Raw genomic sequence first — 19371 nt, forward strand, 5'->3', positions numbered from 1 at the left:
TGTCCACAGGCTACTTAAGTTTTATACTACCTTGTCTGCAGGGTGGGGTACTGCAGGCTACTATGATTTAATCTCTCCTAATGAATGTACATGTCATATTGCATGGGATAAAAGTGAAGCAAGAAGAGAAGAGGTGCTTTTAAAATACAGAAAACATTTATAGTTTCATTGATTCATAGATGTTAGGGTAGGAAGGGACCTCAGTAGATTGAGTCTGACCCCCTGCATAGTCAGGAAAGAGTGCTGGGTTCAGATGACCCCAGCCAGATGCCTATCTAACCTCCTCTTGAAGACCCCCAGGGTAGGGGAGAGCACCACCTCCCTTGGGAGTCTGTTCCAAACCTTGGCCACTCGAACTGTGAAGAAGTTCCTCCTAATGTCCAGTCTAAATCTGCTCTCTGCTAGGTTATGGCCATTATTTCTTATAACTCCCAGGGGCGCCTTGATGAGTAGAGCCTCACCAATTCCCTTCTGCACCCCCATGATGACTTTATAGGCAGCCACAAGGTCACCTCTCAACCTTCTCTTATGGAGGCTGAAGAGGTCCAGGTGCCCTAGTCTCTCCTCGTAGGGCCTGCAAGACCTTAACCATATGAGTGGCCCTTCTCTCCAGGTTATCCACATCCCTCTTGAAGTGTGGCACCCAAAACTGGAAGCAGTACTCCAACTGTGGTCTGACCAATGCCCGATAGAGGGGAAGTATCACCTCCCTGGTTCTGTTTGTCATGCATCTGCTGATGCATGATAAAGTGCAGTTAGCTTTGCTGATGACTTTGTCACACTGATGACTCATGTTCATCTTGGAGTCCACTAGGACTCTGAGATCCCTTTCTGCTTCTGTGCTGCCGAGCAGGTCATTTTCTAGGCAGTAAGTGTGCTGGTCATTTTTCCTCCCTATGTGCAGCACTTTGCATTTCTTCTTGTTAAATCACATTCTGTTGTTTTCTGCCCATTTGTCCAACCTGTCCAGGTATGCCTGCAGTTGTTCCCTGCACTCTGGTGTGTCTATTTCTCCCCACAGTTTTGTATCACCCACAAACTTGGACAGAGTATACTTTACTCTTTCGTATGAGCCTTAATGATCTTTTCAAAGACTTTACCAAGATGGAGGTGAGACTGACTGGCCTATAGTTGCCTGGATCCTTCTTCCTCCCCTTCTTGAAAATAGCGACCACATTGGCCCTTTTCCAGTCCTCTGGGACCTGGCCCGTGTGCCATGAGTGCTCAAATATTCCCGCCAATGGCTGTGCAATGACATTAGCCAGTGCCTTCAGTACCCTCAGATGGAGCTTATCCAGGCCTGCCGACTTAAACACATCCAGTCCTTCCAAGTGACTCTGCACTATCTCAGGGTCAACGCTTGGTAGTCTGGCACCCTGCTGTTGTCTCTCTGTGATCCCAGTGTGAGACTTGTCTTGCCCTTCATTTAGAAACGCTGAGGCAAAGAACTGATTGAGGAGTTCAGCCTTGTCCCCCCTGTCTGTCACCAATTGCTTTTGCCCATTCAGTAGTGATTGTATACCACCCTGGGCCTTCCTTTTACTCTCTATATATCTGAAAAATAACTTTTTGTTATCCTTAACTTGGGATGCCATCCTCAGCTCCATGGTAGTTTTGGCCTTTCTAACTGCCTCCCTACAACTGCAAGCTGAGGAGGCATGCTCCTCTTTAGTAATTTCTCCCTGTTTCCATTGCTTATATGCCCCCTTTTTGCCCTTAGGCTGCTCTGGATTTCTCTGGTTAGCCAAGGAAGCCTCTTGGCCCCTTTCCCTCTTTTCCCCCACATCGGGATAATCTCCCTCTGTGCCTGAAGGATAGCTTCCTTAAGGCACAGCCACCCTTCCTCTTATTTCTACAGCTGTTTATTAGCTGATGGAGTCCATCAGCTTAATCAGCTTACATTGAAGCTTTGTTAAGGTTTAACAAAATTCAATTGTGCTGCTCATTTTGGAGGGTATGGTCAGAGGAAATGGGAGAGATCATATCCCTTGATTAAGGGAGAGTGTTTACTTTCATTACCCAGGTTTTCTTTCTCAACTGCGTCAAAAGGGCAATAACATAATCCAAAATCCCATTAAAATAAATTATTTCACTGGGTTTTTAACCAAGCCCTGTCTTTCTTTCCACACACACACACACATATATATATAATGTGGAAACCATGAGTTTGCAGACTAATGTTAAACACTGTCAACATTAACAGGTATGGTGGTTTTTAATATTATATAATAACAGATCACAAATCTCCTGTAAGCAACAGTTTCTAATGTGACATTAAGTGAGAAGCTATAAAATGTTATTGAAAATCAGTGTAATTTCCACAAAGTGTATTTCTTTTACATAATTTTGATGGACAATTTAATCCCAAGGTGTTTATGCAAAGCGGGAATTTTTCTTCCAAAAATAAATTAATCATAGGGTTTAAATTGACTTGAATTACAAAGAGGCAACACAAAAGTGTGAAACTCACCATTTGATAGAGATCCAGCAGAGAATCATGTAACACACAAATCTCATTTAAGATGAAATGGTGCAAAGGGACAATAGTAGTGCAAATGTTATTGCCTGCCATTTTCTTATGTCCATGAAATGCATTGAGTGATTTTTTTTTTCCTGATTTCTGGGTGCTATAAATAACAAAGTATCCATGAAGGAAGGCTGTGTGCTTTCAACAGTAAATGATGGAGTATAATGTAATGCATCTTTGGTGTGCCTTTCCAAATAGATAACAGAAAGTATTCCTTTGTCATTTTAGGGGAAGACAGCTCTTATGTTCTAGATTTTTCTTTGTTCTTCCATGACAAGCACAAAAGCTTGCACTTAAAATGCTTTAAAGCATATTGATCTGTAAAAAAAATAAAATAAAAAAAATATTTAAAGGCTTTTAGAGAGAATGGCAGACCTTGGAAGCTGTATTGAACTAGGAGCTGTCTCCATCTGCACTCTGTAAAGTAAAACAGGTGTTAGTCTAAATTTATCAAAATATGAAACATTGATCATGAACCTTAAGGTCTTCAGCACAGCTGTGTAAGTAGTGTATCTACAAGGAAAGGCTTTGATTTGTTTCTCAAAAGGAGTATGCTTGTGGTGTTTGAGGTTGTGGTATATATATCATTATTTTTGTAAAAAGGGAGTTGCATTTTAAGTTTTGTTTGTAGTTCTTCATTGATGTGACAAACTAAAGTAATATTTTTGTCCAATATGGTTGAAAAAAGCATTTTAAAGATGTAAAGTGCTGGATAAGTATGCGAACATGAACAAATCCAGGAATTGGATTTCCTGACACAATCTCCATTTGCACCACTGAAAATCAGGGGTAATGCCACTGACTTCAGCAGTTTTGATCCTATGTTACAGTATAATAATTTGTAGCAGAGCCCTGCTTATATGCATGGTTGATCTTTTGATCTACTGTACATAATCTAAAATTGGCACACCCTCATTGGGCATGTAGATTCAAAAGTTTAGTGGCCTGTTTGTGAATATTTCCTGATTCATGCCTTAAAAGACTGAATGTAAAGGGCCAAGGGAAGCCAAGTCTTTGTCACTGACAATATCTGTTGCTAGGCCTCCCTCCTGAATTTCTTCTATTAAGAGGCACACAAGGGCTGTGGGAGCTAATTATATGGATGTCAGTGGGAGGTCAGTGCTCAAAGTGACCTGGGCTAGCAGTTGGTTGCCCCACTTCTTTTTTTTTTTTTTTTTTTTTTTTTTTTTTTTAAAGAAGGAGAGCTTTAAAAGTCCAGAGAGACTCCAGACAGGAATCGCCCTTTGAGGGCATTCTCCCTGAGACTGGTATAGCCATCACAAGCAAAGACAGCTGAAGTCATCTTACTAGAAAGACCCAAGACCCAGAGGGGGTGCAGTTGATGCTTACCCAAAGCTCCATAGTGACAGCCCCCCTTTTTAACCTAAATCATTTAAGTCTGATACTACATCCATCCAGGTTTATCTTAAACCAGTTTTGGCCATTTTGAAAGTGGTTTATGTGCACTGAACTTCTGTTGTGTTACAGATTTGAACCAGTTTCCAATCGCTTATACCAGTGTATGTGTATTTTTTGTCCCTAGCCTCAAAAACTCTCATTTATCATACTGCAGCTTTGAAATTCTACATGAATATGGATTTTTTAGATTGGCTGAGTATAAAGTCATACAGATATGTAAGTGAATGTGCAAATTTACTGAATAAATTAGATATTTGAGTGCTTGAAGTATACAGAGTTAAAATTGGTCTTTATCACTTTTAGATAACTATGACTTATCCTACCAATACTCATAATTAACTTAAAGCCCTTGCCCCTGCTACTAGAAAGAAGTAAAAGTAGGGGCAGGAGGCCAGCTGGGAGAGACAAGGAAACAAGATGCAAGGAGCAAGCTGCTCATAATTAGGTAAATTAATAATCCCAGCAGTGCAAGAGACAGGCAACAGAGCAAGTGCAGCTTGCAGGAACCCTGTACAGAACAGCCTAGGAAAAAGGGCCATAGGGTTTAGCTTGCAGGCAGAGGTATGTGACACCACTGATTGAGATAAGTAACAATACCTGGACCCTGATGTAAGAGGGCCAGGTCAGTTGATTAGACTGGGGAAGAGAAAGGGCAGTATAAGCTTGAGCCCATAGGCACAGGTTATCCTTGACCCTGCAGAAGGAAAGGACCTTGTTGTAGGGATGTGGTACACTTTCTGGATAATCTGGGATAATCTCACACTGTATAAAGCCTTTTTTTGTAATATTACCAAAAAACAGAACCCAATTCAAGGAGCATCACAGATGAGGTTGTCACAAACCCGCTTCCCCCATTCCCAGAGAAAATGACAGTATGAGGGAAAGAGGGAGACACAAGGAGTTCTTGAGGAGCAGAGTCAATTGAATTTTTATTGAATGACACAGCAATGGTCTCATAACCAGTAAACTAGTGTCATGTTACAGTAATTTAAGTCCAGAGGCCTCACCTTCTTTTGGGGGGGCTAGCAACCATGTACCAGCTGCAGTCTGAGGTCCCATCTTTTCTTCAGGTACCAATTCCTTGCTGAGTTTCTCTGTTTGTCAGTATTATAAATAGGGATCTACCTAAATGACACCAGAAGTATGCTATGCAGCAGGTCCTTTAATCTTGCTTGTTTCACTGAACCCCCACCCACCACTTATTTGTGGGGGTCGCAATGGCCCTGCTGCTTGCTCCTGGTCAGCTGGGAGGCAAAACCCACAGTTTTAAATATGCCACAGTTTTGGCTTCGTGCCATTGGTTGACTGAGGGGGCCTCTCACCACTGATTAGCCAGGAGGCAAAAACCACGGCATATTTAAAACGACAATTTTTGTCTACTGGCTGATCGAGGAGAAGCGGCGAGTGGTGGGGCCATCATAGTCCCTCAGCCAATCAGCAGCAGTAGGGAGGATGCATGGCAGAAAAAGCAAGATTAAAGGAGTCACTGCATACAGCGCTTTTGGCATGATTTAGGTAGATCCCTAATTATAAACCTAACTGGTTACAGTGTAGAACACTATATAGGATTGAAGAAAGGCACAGTGCCTAGCCAATTAAATGGAACATGATATAACGAATAGAGAGCAAGGTCTGCTGCTGCACCCTTCAAAGGTGCTAAAGGAAAAAGAGTTCAAGGATTTAATATAAGAGTGGTGAATAAATAAAGCTGGGGTGGGGTTTGGAATAGGCTAGGATGTTGTTTTAAAACTGTTAGGATTACCTGCTATATGAACTTTTACCACCACCTCACCTGGGAAATGAAGCAGTCTTGAGTTGCATCTCTTTGTCAGTCAGCATCATTTAGATGTATAAGATGATTATAGTCTGTTCCAAACCAAGCAGAAATCATAGCCAGAAGCTGGAAAAGCAATGACACGGTAGCTTCAGATAGCTGACAAGCTCAACAAACAGTATCATGGTATTCTTCGAATAACTAGGGCGACATATGGCAATTTTGTGGGAGCCTGTTTGTGAGAGGGCCTTAAGGGTAGCTGACTAGATAAACACTCAGATCTCTGCCCCTGGAGTTGATTTAATCAACTAAATAAAGGTAAAACTATCTCAGCTTGTAGTATCACATTTGGGGAAAGGTCATGATTAGGTCACGGTTAGATAAAATGTGTTAACTAATTCTCTAATCTCACTTCAACCTTTTTTCCCTGATGTAAACAGTTGAAGGCATGGAGGAATAGAACAAATGTACCAATTCTGCCAGGTCCCACATGCATATCAGGAACACCTCATTTCAACAATATCAAAGGCCACTGGTAACATTAACATGGACACCTGACCTTCGTACATTGCTGGAAGGAGCCGCTTGATCAAAGAGACAAATACTGACTCTGTAGTGCATTTACCTAGACATGGAATCACTCTAAGAAGAAAAAAGCCAGACCCCTCATAAAATTTAAAAGCAACCAACATCTCTGAAAAGAGTTTCTAAAGCAAGGGAAATGTACTGTCTGGCTACATGGCTGGCTTTTTCCCTGTGAGAATTCTAGGCCAATTAGATTTTTAAATCCTTTAAAAAATCCTACTAATATGTTCTGAAAAGGTCTTTGAAGTCCTTGACTTTGCCTCTTGGCTATATTTAATTCTCATTTCTAATACTCTGATAACTGAGTAAACATCTTATTTGAAATTCCTGTTTTTAGTCCTGATTTTATGAGGAAAACATATCATGTGCATATTAATTGAATAAGCATGATTAAATGCACAAATCTCTTTAAAATATGTTTACAATAGCTTATATTACTTGGGGCTTAGTTAAAAGATTTGAGGGATATGATAGGACAATCAAAGGATTATGTGTATATTAAAGGATATTCAGAAAGAAATGCCAACAGTTAAGTTTCCATTGAAACCGCCTGTTTTCAGGGATTTTCCCCAAAAGAAGCCATTTGGGCTTAAATATTCCATACCAGTCAGTCACCTAAGGCTCTTTTTTTTTTTAATGTTTCCCTTTATTGTTCAGTAGTTTCTGAGAACAAAATTAGATGCAGATCGTGTTTTGTTTTTGGTGCAGAGTTTTTGTTATAAGAACATAAGAAGTGCCATGCCATACTGGGTCAGATGGATGGTCCATCTAACCTATTATCTTTGTCTCCAACAGTGATAAAAGGGAATGCTGTATGGGAGGAGCATTGAACCTGATACCGCTAGAATGATCTATCCCCTATTCAGTACCCTCCCTGGCAACCACTGTGTATTGGTTTAGAGATGCCACAACAAACATCTCCTGTCATTATATCCAATGCTATTAATAGAGCTATTATCCATGAATTTATGCAGTCCCTTTTTTAATTTGCCTGTTTTATCTACCTACACCACCACCTGTGGCAAGGAATTCCACAAGTGTGGAAAAAAGTGTGTACAAAAGTACTGTATCTTGTTAGTTTTAAACTGTCACCTGATTTCAGCAGGTACCCCCTAGTTCTAGTATTTTGGGACTTGGTGAACAACAGTTCTCTGTTCACATGGTTGGTGCTGTTCATGATTGTACGAGTTTTACTCATAATTTTTTTGGGTGCATTCTTCAGGACCAAAACATAACATCTCAGAAGGAGTTATGCCCTACTGTTAGACACATGCTTTCTTGCATTTATTTGAAAAGACATTCACATTTGACTATTGCAGACTTGTAGAAACTTGGTTTGTACATGCTTGGCAGAAACTCAGAGAGATAGCAGGGTAGCCCCATGCTTTGGGCAACTGTGGTGGATGGGGCAGTGTAGCTACTGTGATGCCGACAGGGGTGTCACGATAAGTTGCTACTGAAGCAGCAACTATTTTTGTGTCCACAAAGATGGTGCCTGGGACTGCTGCAGAAATTTGTTAGATTTTGGCTGCTAATTTCTCAGCAGATTCTATCTGCACTTGAACCTGCTTCTTCCCCCCCACCATAGTGCCTTTATGTTTACTGGACTAGCATTAGTGCCATCCCCAGAAAGTGACCATGCTTTCAACATCCCAGGACTCTCCTGTCCCTGGCTTCTAGAACTCACTGTAGGGTAAGTACAAGACCTGAGCAAGGAGGCTTGTTCTCTTCTGTGCTTTCAGTAATCCTTCTTCTGGCACCAGTGATACTCCTTCTGGCACCAGGACAGTGTGGAGTATGGAGCAGAAGAAGGATGCAAGCTGACTCTGATAAAGGGTGATGAAGAAAAGGATGAGATGTATAAGGATGATACAGATGGGTAAAACAGCAGATTAGATGTGAACAGAAGCAAGAACAACGATCTGTGAGCAGGGGAAGGAGATAGGCCAATATGGAACAGTAGAGGAAAAGAGCTAGGTATCAGAGAGGAAGAATGGGCTGATGGGGGATAGGAGTTGTGGGGAGCTGGGAGAAAGGATCTGCAACCAGTAGAATACAATCCATTACAGAGCTTAGAATTCAAACCACTATTCTTGCATCTCAGTTCTTCTTTAATCTAGAAAAGAACTGTGAAATTCACTACTGGGCACATCTATGTGTGCACCGTTACTGCGCAGTAACTGAAAATCACTACATGTGCGTCTGCATGTGTGTGCCCATACTGTGCAGTAACTATGGTGACTTACACCAACTTAGACATACATCTGCTACCTACAACATGCTGGTAGCAAATTTACACCCAAGTAGTTACTGTGTAGTAGGGCACATGCAGACAGCTTACTGTTCAGTTACCCTGTTTGTGTGGACTGATTTGGGACTAACTTTAGTCCCAAATCAGTCCACACACGGTGTTACTGGTCTGTGTGCTGGCATAAAAGTCGCTTACTGCTAGTAAATGCACATGTAGACATGCCCACCAAAGAGTGTTTGTGTTTCTTCCCCTTTATTGTCAGTTCATTGTAGATGATAGCAGCTTTCCACTGCTGCAAGATAGCTCTAGTAATAGAAGTAAGTAGCTGTCACTCTGGAGTTTCACATTCAGGAGCTCTAACTTTCCACATGAAATGTTTGGTTGATCAAATTACAAGTAAAAAAAAAAGGGGGGAGGCAGAGGGAGTTTACAGGTAAAACTTTCATTAAAAGATAATTAAGGTTAGAAATTCAAATACTTAAACTACCCTTCATTCTGGCATATTTAAGCTTTTCCTGGCAACCGTTAGCTTATTTTGGCTTATTTCTAAGGGCTTGTACGCATGTACAGCTGACCCTGGAAAATGTTTCAAAGGCATTTAAATGTTTTAATTGTGTCCACACCCCTGCAATAGTACTACAGCACATTGCAGGTGCACCACTGTCAAGCATGGAAAACTTAGATGTGACTTAGTTGTCACATTTTTATAAGAATACAACTCAAGATGCATGTGGTTTGATTTATGAAAATATAAAGTGCTCATTAATGCAACCTAGGGATGCAAAGTACTCATTAAAAATATCAAAATAAATTAAAACAAGGAGACTAATTTCAAGTAGCATGAACAATTTTAATTTTTGCTCTTGGTTCTAAAACCAAGAAAATCAAAATATTGGTAGAAATGACAAACAAGGCAGACAGACTAAAATCAAACCTAACTCTATTGTGGAGTCATATCTGTTGATTGATAGGAATTTAGACATGAACGAAGTATTAAAATGAGCATGCTTCCATCTTTACCACATTGCTATCTAAATTAGTAACTCAGCAAAATAAACAAAGATTTTGTATTGAACTCAAATACACCACTGTGTAAAATTATAGAAAATCTTGTGTTGAAAGTTTATTTTTACAGCAGGACATTCTAGCAAATGTTGCTTTTTCTGATTATCTCAATTTAACCTTTTAAATTTCTGTTTATCTAAGATGCATTTTAACTCATTTTTTCTGTGTTAAACATACATTTTAAAGGTAATTATTTTTGGAGTGTCAGCATAGGTGTTATTTTTAGCCTTGGCAAAGTTCCAAAAAAAAGAGTAGGGGAAGACGTACATAAATTCTTTCCTTCAGCTTTCCCCCAAAAATAACACTTCTTTCTTGTTAAACAGAAGATGGTTGTAATATTTTAAAGTTCCATCATTTTCTTAACACTTGGATATTCTAACATTGATCTAGTCCATGGCAGCTCTATATTCACTTGTTTTAATGAATTAGGTTTGTTTTTCAATTCATGTCAGTTGCAGTGGCTTCTCTGAGAAACTGACTACATAGTAAATTTAACAAAGAATATATTCCAGGCTTTAAAGTATCTCTGAAAAAATCCTAAAACAATAAATATAAAGGCGCATTGTAAAAAGGATTCCACTAGAGGGCAACATGTACCCAGCATTTGACTACAATCGCCTGATTAAAATCCTTTCATTATTCAACTGACTTGGATGAAGTTCATTGATTTTGTATTTAGCATTTGTCTGTATTAATTTGTACTGTTATCTATAGCTTGCACATTGATAACTGTTAATAGAAACCAATCTAGTTTTATAAGGTAGCGAGCATGGGTGTTGCTGTGTATACCTCTAATTAATTACAATTAAAGTTTAATATGTGTTTCATTTATCACTTGGACTGTCTTAACACAGGCATTCTTTTATTTTAGAATGCTTTCATGGCTAAAGAAATGCTTATAGTGTCTGTTAGAAGGTCAGGCAGTACGGTGTATGTACATCATGAGTACTCACACTGGAGAATCTGCTAATGACAATGTTGGCAGGCTTCTAAAAATCACCATAAAAAAAGTTACAGAGTATCTGCCCTTTGTGCGATATCTAAGAAGATTTTAAAATGTGAGAGAGAGCATCCATTTCCTCTGAAAAATGCTGTGAATCAGCTTAGTAAGGCAAAACTGTGTATTTCTTATGCACATTGAGTAGAAGTTTACTGTGCAAGTAATTATAATAAATTGAGTTAGACTACTCATGGAGTAAGGATGGCCTATTCTGGGCCAAAGTAATTAGATTATTCCTGCTGCAGAATGACATCTGATCAATGGCATCAGCACCCAGCTTGCAATCTCATCAGTTCCTTGAGTTTCACAAAAATCAAATCCAGAGCGCTGATGAGCATTTTCATCACTGCCATTTCAGAGAATGAGGCGAATAAACTAAAACTTCCCCTTTAAATTTCTATTCATGTTACATACCAGGCCATCTTGTCTCAATATGCAAAATCAACTTTAAAAATGAAGTTTGGTTTTTCCATGGAAATCTGTTCCAGGCTACTGCTCAGACCAAAAAAAAACAAACAACCCCCTCCCCCTACCCCAAGAAAATAAAACCAAAAAAAGCCAACCAAGCCAAAAAACAAAACAGAAGTTTGCTTTTCAAAAAATAGAAGAAATAAAAGTTAACTCTTGCTGTCTCTGGGTGTCTTGAGTACCAGATGAGGAGCTTCCATTTCTACAGAAGGAAAGCTTAGTGCAAAAAAAATTAATGCTCTATTCACAGGACTGTAGGGTAGGAACTTTCTGCTCTATTCAACTGTATCACAACAGAATGCAAGTGGATTGGGGATTTTGCAAAGGAGAATGTAGGAACAGTGATCAGCACTGCAGAGGTGGCTGCACCCCCTGCTACCAGCCTCCTCTCCTTTTTTTCCCCCAATGCCACTGAGATGGGCAGTCTGCACCACAGGAGTAGCAGTTGGGGACTTTTTTAAAGTCCCGGCTCAGAGGCATGTCCAGTTCCACTCACTTCTCCCTTCCCCGTACTACTTAGCTCTGCCACAGTCCCCACTATCTTGGAGGTGAAGGGAGTTCCAGAGCCACTCCAGCTGGGCTTCATGGGGCTAGGTATAACCCAGGACAGTGGCAGTGGTGGCTGGTGGTTGAATTTCCCCATCTGCCAGCCTGGGAAGAAGTGTAGGGGAGTATCTAGGGGGGCAGGCAGGGAGAGGGAACCCTCCTGTCTGCTGCCACCACCACTGCTACCACTGTCCCAGGATGAGCACCCCCAACCCCAGCTTAACTGGAGCAGAGCAGGAATTCCCCTCACCCCCCAGACAGCAGGAATAGTAGCAGGTAGGAAAAAGGAGGGGAGAGGATATGTGCTTTTGAGCCTGAAAGGGAAGGGAGGGGGATATTCTTACCTTCAGAGATTTAAAACAGTCCCTGGCTATTTCTCTTGCCACATGGTCACAAAGTGGGATGTAGCCACACTCTTGCACCCCTCTGGATATGCCCTTGCAACAGAATATGAGGAAAATAGTCCTTTTTATAGAACAGGGAAAAAAAGAAGGGGTGGCACTTGGTTTCATCACATAACACCATGGTTCTCAAACTTTTTTTTTTTTCGTGAACCACTTGAAAATTGCTGAGGGTCTCAGCAGACCCCTTAATAAACTTTTTGTTCTACAAATCAAAGCACACAACTCATTCTAATATCAGTAGTCTTACCTTACAAGTACAGATATTCTCGATTGTTCTGCAACCTTTCTGCGGACCACTGTAATAGAGCTCATGGACCAGTGGTGGTCCACAGACCACAATTTGACAGCCTCTGACATAACACTTTTGATAACCCTGCACATGTCTATGCTCCTGCCACAGAAGTGACTTATTGACAAGGTAAATTAGTCCATCTCTGAGCTCCCTGCTGCTGTGGCTAGATGGTTGCTAGTAACTGAGCTGTCTTATTTAAAGCTTGCTCTGTGCTGGAGCAGTGATTTAGACCTCCAGTTAGCTTTATCCTAATTACTTCACTGCTTTACTTTACTATGCTAATAAACAGGTTGTAGGTTGTTTTTTGGGTTTTTTGTTTTGTTTTGTTTTTAATTAGGGACAACTCTGTCTCTTATGGAGCAGCACTTCTTTGTAGCAACTGTGAAGGAAACTTGCTTCCCACAGCAATTTTCCACTGAGCAATTCTATATAGACCAGAATTGGAGACTGCATGTAGCAGCCATCTGGGTCATTCAACAACTCTGAAGGTCCAGGTATGGGCCTACAAAGTATATATGTATGTAGAAACCATAGTCATTACCGTCAGTCTCAGCAATGAAGGGCTGGCTGCCAGTGCCACTGGTGTATTTGACAATAATGCCATCTATTTATTAATGATCAACATACATAGCTCAAGCCATGGTTTTCATGAGAGAAATGCCACCGAATTCTGCCAAGATTTGATTTCTTGCTTGTAGAGAAGTAACAGTCTTTTTTCCCCGTGGTTCTGAGTTCTTCAGTGCTCACTTTATTTAGACAAAGTCTTTTTCTTTATAGTGTTTTGGCTACCCTGAAGTATGTGCTGCACCTGGACAGAACAGAATTCCTGTCTAGTCTCTTTACATTTCTGGGACACCTTTACTAGTTGCTAGCCATTGTACCATAATCTCTTCTATAAACTCCATAGAACCAGACTATTCTTGTACTACTGACTGAGGGCATTTGTATTAAAAATGCTCTGCCTCATAGGTTATTCTTAGGCTATTTTTAAATATAATTTTGATGGATGATATCAATGTTTATTTTTAAGCATTTATTTAGATTTTTATTGATTTTAAATTTTCAGGATTGCATGAATTTAGGTATATAGATAATTTATTAATGACAAGCATAATACTGTAGGACTGCCACCAGCTAAGAGGCCCACCTGCCATCAGTCCTGGCTCCACGTGTCTGTAGCTCCCTTGTCTGCTTTTCACTTCCTTTATTCCCAGCCCCCTGGGTTTCTGAGAGTTTCAGTCCAAACTACAGTCAGTACAGTTCAACTTCAACCATCATGTTTCTTATGTTCCTTTTCTATAAATTTTGATTATTAACAATGGAAATATTTTTCATCAGTCTGTGAGTGTAACCTGAAATCAACATTTATCAATGTTTACCAATTAAAATCAAATCCTGGCAAGCATAATTATTCTACTAGTATAAGGGTAAGATCAAAAACCAAAGTGAGTATCTGCCATGACTTGTACATCTGCATTACTATTGAAGAATCCTAGAAGTGGTAAAAGGTTACAACAATTGATAGATTTTTGTTGTTGTTGTTCCAAAACTAAGTCACATTGGGTTTTTTTATTTTTTCACTGGGAGTAACCTCATTCACCTTCAATGACCTGGCTGTTCTTTGATCACTCTCATTTTATAAAGGCATATGATGAAGCATTGCATGATATGAGGCTTTGGGTAGCTCTTTAAACTTCTGGAAAACTCTGACCTCTTTCCTGAATACTGGATTGTCTTTCCTCAGGAGTTGTTGCAATGGCTATAAAAAGGCAGAAACATTTGGGAGAAGCCTGTGGTAGTAATTTAATATGCATAAATATGCCTAAAACTGAGACAGACACGGTTCTTTGGGTGAATCTGATATCTTTTATTAGACCAACTTAAATAGTTGGAAAACAAATTTTAAGCAAGCTTTCGGGTTCAAAAACCCTTCGTCAGGCTAAGGAAGTGTCAGCGGTTGGTGTGAGCTCTTCCTGGATGGAATGAAAAGTAAAGAAGCCAGCGGCTGGGCTGGTATGCATACAAGACAGGTAGTCAGTGAAAATGTAGATTGAGGAGTCAATGGGTGAGAGACAGGCTTGGGGGGGCAGGGTAGAGATAGAGAAGGGGAATGAAAGTGGAGAGATACCTGGGGAGTCAGATGTCAGGCAGGTTATAATGTGTCATAAATCCAATGTCTATATTTAGTCCATGATTTTTAGTATCCAGGAGGTTGATGAAGTGGAGTTCATAGACTCATCTCTGGGAAGTGTTTTGTATGTTTCCTTTGAGGATCAGGACTGAGAGATTGGAGAGAGTGTGGTTTTCTTGTGAGAAATGTGCTCCCACAGGTGCATTTTAGTGAGTCATAGCCTATTCAGTGGCTGTCCAGCTTTGACACAACCCCTAGGCCACAAAGCGCCTGGGCTACACAGTACAGGATCTCCGCAGGATTCTTTCCAATCGCAGAGGCTGTGCTGACCAAATGGGTTCTCATGTATAAATACATAGGTTTACATCTGAATCCACCAGGTATTGTGCTGCTGAAAAGAATGTGTATTGATTATAATATCTGAACCCTCCTATATGTATTGACTGATTATTTAATTCTTCTTCCATGGTTAGATCTCTTTTTCCTTTTAAGACAGATTGTGTTAAGTATCTCCTCCTCTATGTTTTCTGTCTTTTCTTCTGGTGGTTTGATGTCTATTCTGCATGGCTTTTCATGTTGATAGTCACCTTTCCATTTTCTAATTCAAGGTTCAGTTTTGAAGCATTATGATGCCAGACCCTTTAAAAGATACAAACTGATGCAAGTTGAGTTCATCCAACCTGAATATTCCCCTTAAGGATATGAATCTCTTACAACTAGATTTGCATTTTGTTTGCCATGGCTGTTGATTGTCCTGCAGTTCTAAGTACCAGTTATTGCTGCTCCTATAAATGTTGCTAATTTTATTCTGTTGGGCCGTAAACTGCCTGTAATTGTCTTTGAATTATTTCATTATTAATACCACAAACCAATCTGTTTCATAGCATTTTCTTTAGGATATCTCCAAATGAGCTTTGTCAAAAACAACACCATAATTTCACCTTGCCTCTGTCCAGTTATGAAATGCTAAATTCTCTATGTAAGGTGTGGTTTTGGTATGTAATGTTTTGTTGAATGATTTTCTAGACTTCTAACTTCCATTTCCTCAGGTTGTGACAAATTCCTGAAGAGAGATTAGAACACTTAGGAAAATAGCTTTCTATAATCTTATTTGCAAGAAAATACTAATCCAGTCATTCAATATTGCTGCCAATCCTTATTTTCTCTATTTTCTCATTGGTTGTTATGTTTGTTTTTCCCATCATCAATTTCATAAAGGGATTACTTAGCGCTACTAAGTGCCATGCCACACGTTATACTTAGCATGTGTTAAATGTAAGCAAGTACCCATTCAAGCAGTAAAACACATACTTAGTGCACTTTATCATAAAAAGACTTACAACATTTTGTGTGAGGAGTATCTCTGAATTATTAAGTAACATGTGTTCAGCTATTGTTGAAGTTTTCTATGGAAATAATGTGCGGTTTTTGTGGTCCTCACCCAGCTGTGACATCAGCCAGGGACCTCTCTATTGTATCAAGCCTCTAGGTAGGATAAGAAAGTCTCATCTGTTAGAAGGAAGGAGTCACTTGTTATGATCCTCCAGAACCAAGTTGGAAGTTGGGTATCCATAGCCCTCGCTTAAATAGTCATTCAGAAGTAGGCTTCTTTGGCCCTGCTATTAGGAAAGAAATAATTTAGTTCAGGGGACTCACTTAATCACAAGGGTGTATCATGAGATTCTTCTAACTGATTATAGAAGTCCTGAAGGTAGAAATTAAATATACATTGATTCTAGAAAAAGGAATTGTTTAGATTTTGCACTCATAGGGCTGGAGTGTATTTTTGCAATGATTAGAATTGCCACGTAGGACAACCAAAAGAGGACGCACGCTATATTCAGGTATAGTTTAGAATTTTGAATGTATGGTAAGAAGATAAGTCTTCATAATAAGATTCACAGATCTTCCGTGAGGGTGAACAATTCTGTTTTACTACAGGAGATTACACATGTAACTATGTTCTTTCTAAAAGTACTCCATTAGTGGCCATAAATTCACAAAGTATCTATCCATTCTGACAAAGACATCCAGTCCTGTTGCTTTCAGAAGAACAGAGGCCACGCGCCATTCTTAACACACATGGATGCTGGCATCTTTCTCATAGGAAAAAAATATGAGCCAGTAGCCATTTTGAAAGATGCCAGAACTGATCTCTGTTCCACTGAGAACAATGGAAATGGTAAATATTTTAAAGGATTTTTTTCAAGATTTTTATTAACTACCATCTGCTGACAGATAAACTTTGTTTTAGTAGTAGTAATAAAAACAGTAGTAAATACAACAACCGTTGCTTGTAAACATTTCTTTTCAAAAGCTTCCTGTTGCATTAGATCTTTTGTTTAAGGAGGACTGGATGGAAAAACTAGTATAGGGGATGGGGGAGTAGAGCAAGACAATGAGGAAACTAGGTTATTAGCACAAGGCAGGATGGATTTGGAAGTTGTATTATGGAAAATGTGAGGGATAGGCAAGAGATAGAGAGACTAAAAACTGGAGTGGAAGGATGGCCCGTTTGTTAAGAAACAACACTGGGACTTAGGAGATCTAGGTTCAGTTCCCCATCTGTATTTTTAGGCAAATCATGTGGGCTTAGCTTCTCAAAGGAATGTAGTCTCTCTGGGTGCACCTTCGTGTATGCTTCACTGCTGCGTCATCTAACTAGCTCCACAGTAAAGCATCACTATCTATGTGAGCACCCTGTATTACAGCATAGTAAATTAACTCTGATGGAAGATAGTATTGTTGAAGACAGTACTGTCTTATGAAGGAATTATTAACTATGGTGAAATGCACATGTAAATGCAGACCCAGGTATAAATTGTACCCGGTCAGCCCAGGCAGCAGGGAGCTGGACCCCTGCCTGCTGCCTAGCCACACAGGTCCACACTTTGAGCATGCTTATACCCCAGCCAGCCCCTCCAATGTCACCACCTGAAGCCCAGAGCTGACCCCCCAAGCTTGCTGCCAATCTGGACCAGCTCCACCCCAACACAAAATGCTGTTGTCCTGAGCAGACACGTAGATGCTGCACCCAAGAGCCATTAATTTTGACGTGAACTGTGCTGGAGTTTATTCCATTGCCTTAATTTTATGTGTAGATGCACCCTCTGTGTCTCAGTTCCCTCTCTGTAAAATCTGATGTTGTAAAGATGGATACATTAAAAACTGTGAGAGAAGAGACTCACAAGTATATTTTGCAGCTGCTTCTCCTGCTCTTGTGATGCAAAGTAGCTGCAAACCCTGTTTAACAGCTTGCCATCAAGCACCCAAAGCATATTCTTGTCAACAAAGTAATACATATAGGAAATGAAAAAAACTCTGGCCAACAGGATGAAAAGGACTGTTTCTTTGACCTAGGCACCCAGGTGATTGATGACCAATAAACAACTTTTCACAAATGAAACACTTCTATAAGCTACTGTATGTTAAAATTCTAGCATCTGCACCTATTCATCATACCTACATGATGCTGTGAGGAAGTCAAAAACCACTCACTAGGCTTCTGTCAATTTAGGATCCACTGAGAAAAATTCTTTCCTGATCCCCCAAACAGGCAATTAGTCAGACCTGCGTTCTCATAACAATGCATCTCCTATACTACAATCATAGGGAAGGAGACCATGGCAGGAATAAGAGGCTCAAAACATCCAGGCATATACATAAATTATTAGGATGGGGGAAGAGCGCAGAACTCATTGGCTGCCTTCTTCCTTTGGCTTAACAGTAGAAAGAAAACATTACATGAAAGAATCTTCCCCCTTCTTCTCCAGTATGCATTGTTCTTTCCTATTTGTGGGCTGTTCATTACCAACATAAGTTTGAGATTTTTTGCAACGTCTTAAATGTCTTATATGTTTTAATATCTTATATCTTATTAGATACAGTGAAGACCAAGCTATGCACACATACCCATATGAATATCCGAGTAAAAAGGATATGTTTATATAAAATGCCAATATTTAAAGTAAATCTAAATAGAATAAAATAATTTAAGAAATTTTCAAAATCAGCTCCCAACCTGAACTGAAAAATAAAATATTCATAGTATGCCACAGCAAAGGCATTTGTTCAGCCTTGTGTAATAAAAAGTCTCAAAATAAATACAAAATAGTATTTGCTTACTGATAATGTGTTTGAGCTTTTTAGAAAACTACTGGTCAGTGAAACAGCCAATTCAGCAATATTGAACAAAGGATTATTCCTGGGTGCACTGTAAGTTGCATTAAGATAGCTGAAAGAGTTCACCCAAGCAGCAAAGGTTGCTGCATCCTTGACTATAATCAGTCAGAGGAAGCAGCAGCTGAGAATACATATGGATTTAGCTAGTCTGCAATGGGAAAAATCCTGTTAGTCATATATTGATTTGGAATATTCTAGTGCAGTCCCTTGCAATTTGGTTGAGGAGTAATCCTGATTTAAATGTTAAGCTGCTGAGGCTTACATTATTTGAAGAAGTTAAATAGTTACTATAAACCCAAGGTTTATCTTGAAGAATAAGTGAGATACAATATAATGATGGCCAAGTAATAGCACAATGGCAAAAGAGCCATGATGGTCTTGCATACTGGAACAATTAAAGATGTCAAAGTTCACTATTATTATTTAAATAGAATTGTATCTTCAGTTCCCTTGGTTTTCTTAACTAGGCACTGCGGTGAGAGTGAAGAGACTTACAATTCCATTCTGATTCAGCTACTGACTTATTTTCTGACCCTGAGCAAGTCATAGCTAGTCTCAATACTTCTGTTTCCTCTACCAGTCTGTGTATCTTTTTTTTTTTTATTTATTTAGATGTACAGTCTTCAGGAACATAAACTGTCTCTTCCTAAATGCTGATGCACAGTCTTTGTCAGGATGTTGTAATAGGGAACCCCAGCCATGTTACCTTGAAAAGGAAAGGGAGCAG

General features: G+C 39.7%; 1 protein-coding gene across 2 annotated transcripts in view; it reads left to right on the forward strand.

The window, feature by feature from the left end:
- ROBO1 (roundabout guidance receptor 1) overlaps positions 1–19371 on the forward strand; it is a 1177688-nt gene that overhangs the window by 294008 nt on the left and 864309 nt on the right. The window lies entirely within an intron of this gene.

Source organism: Alligator mississippiensis, chromosome 1 (assembly GCF_030867095.1).
Source record: "Alligator mississippiensis isolate rAllMis1 chromosome 1, rAllMis1, whole genome shotgun sequence".
NCBI classification, from domain to species: domain Eukaryota; kingdom Metazoa; phylum Chordata; order Crocodylia; family Alligatoridae; genus Alligator; species Alligator mississippiensis.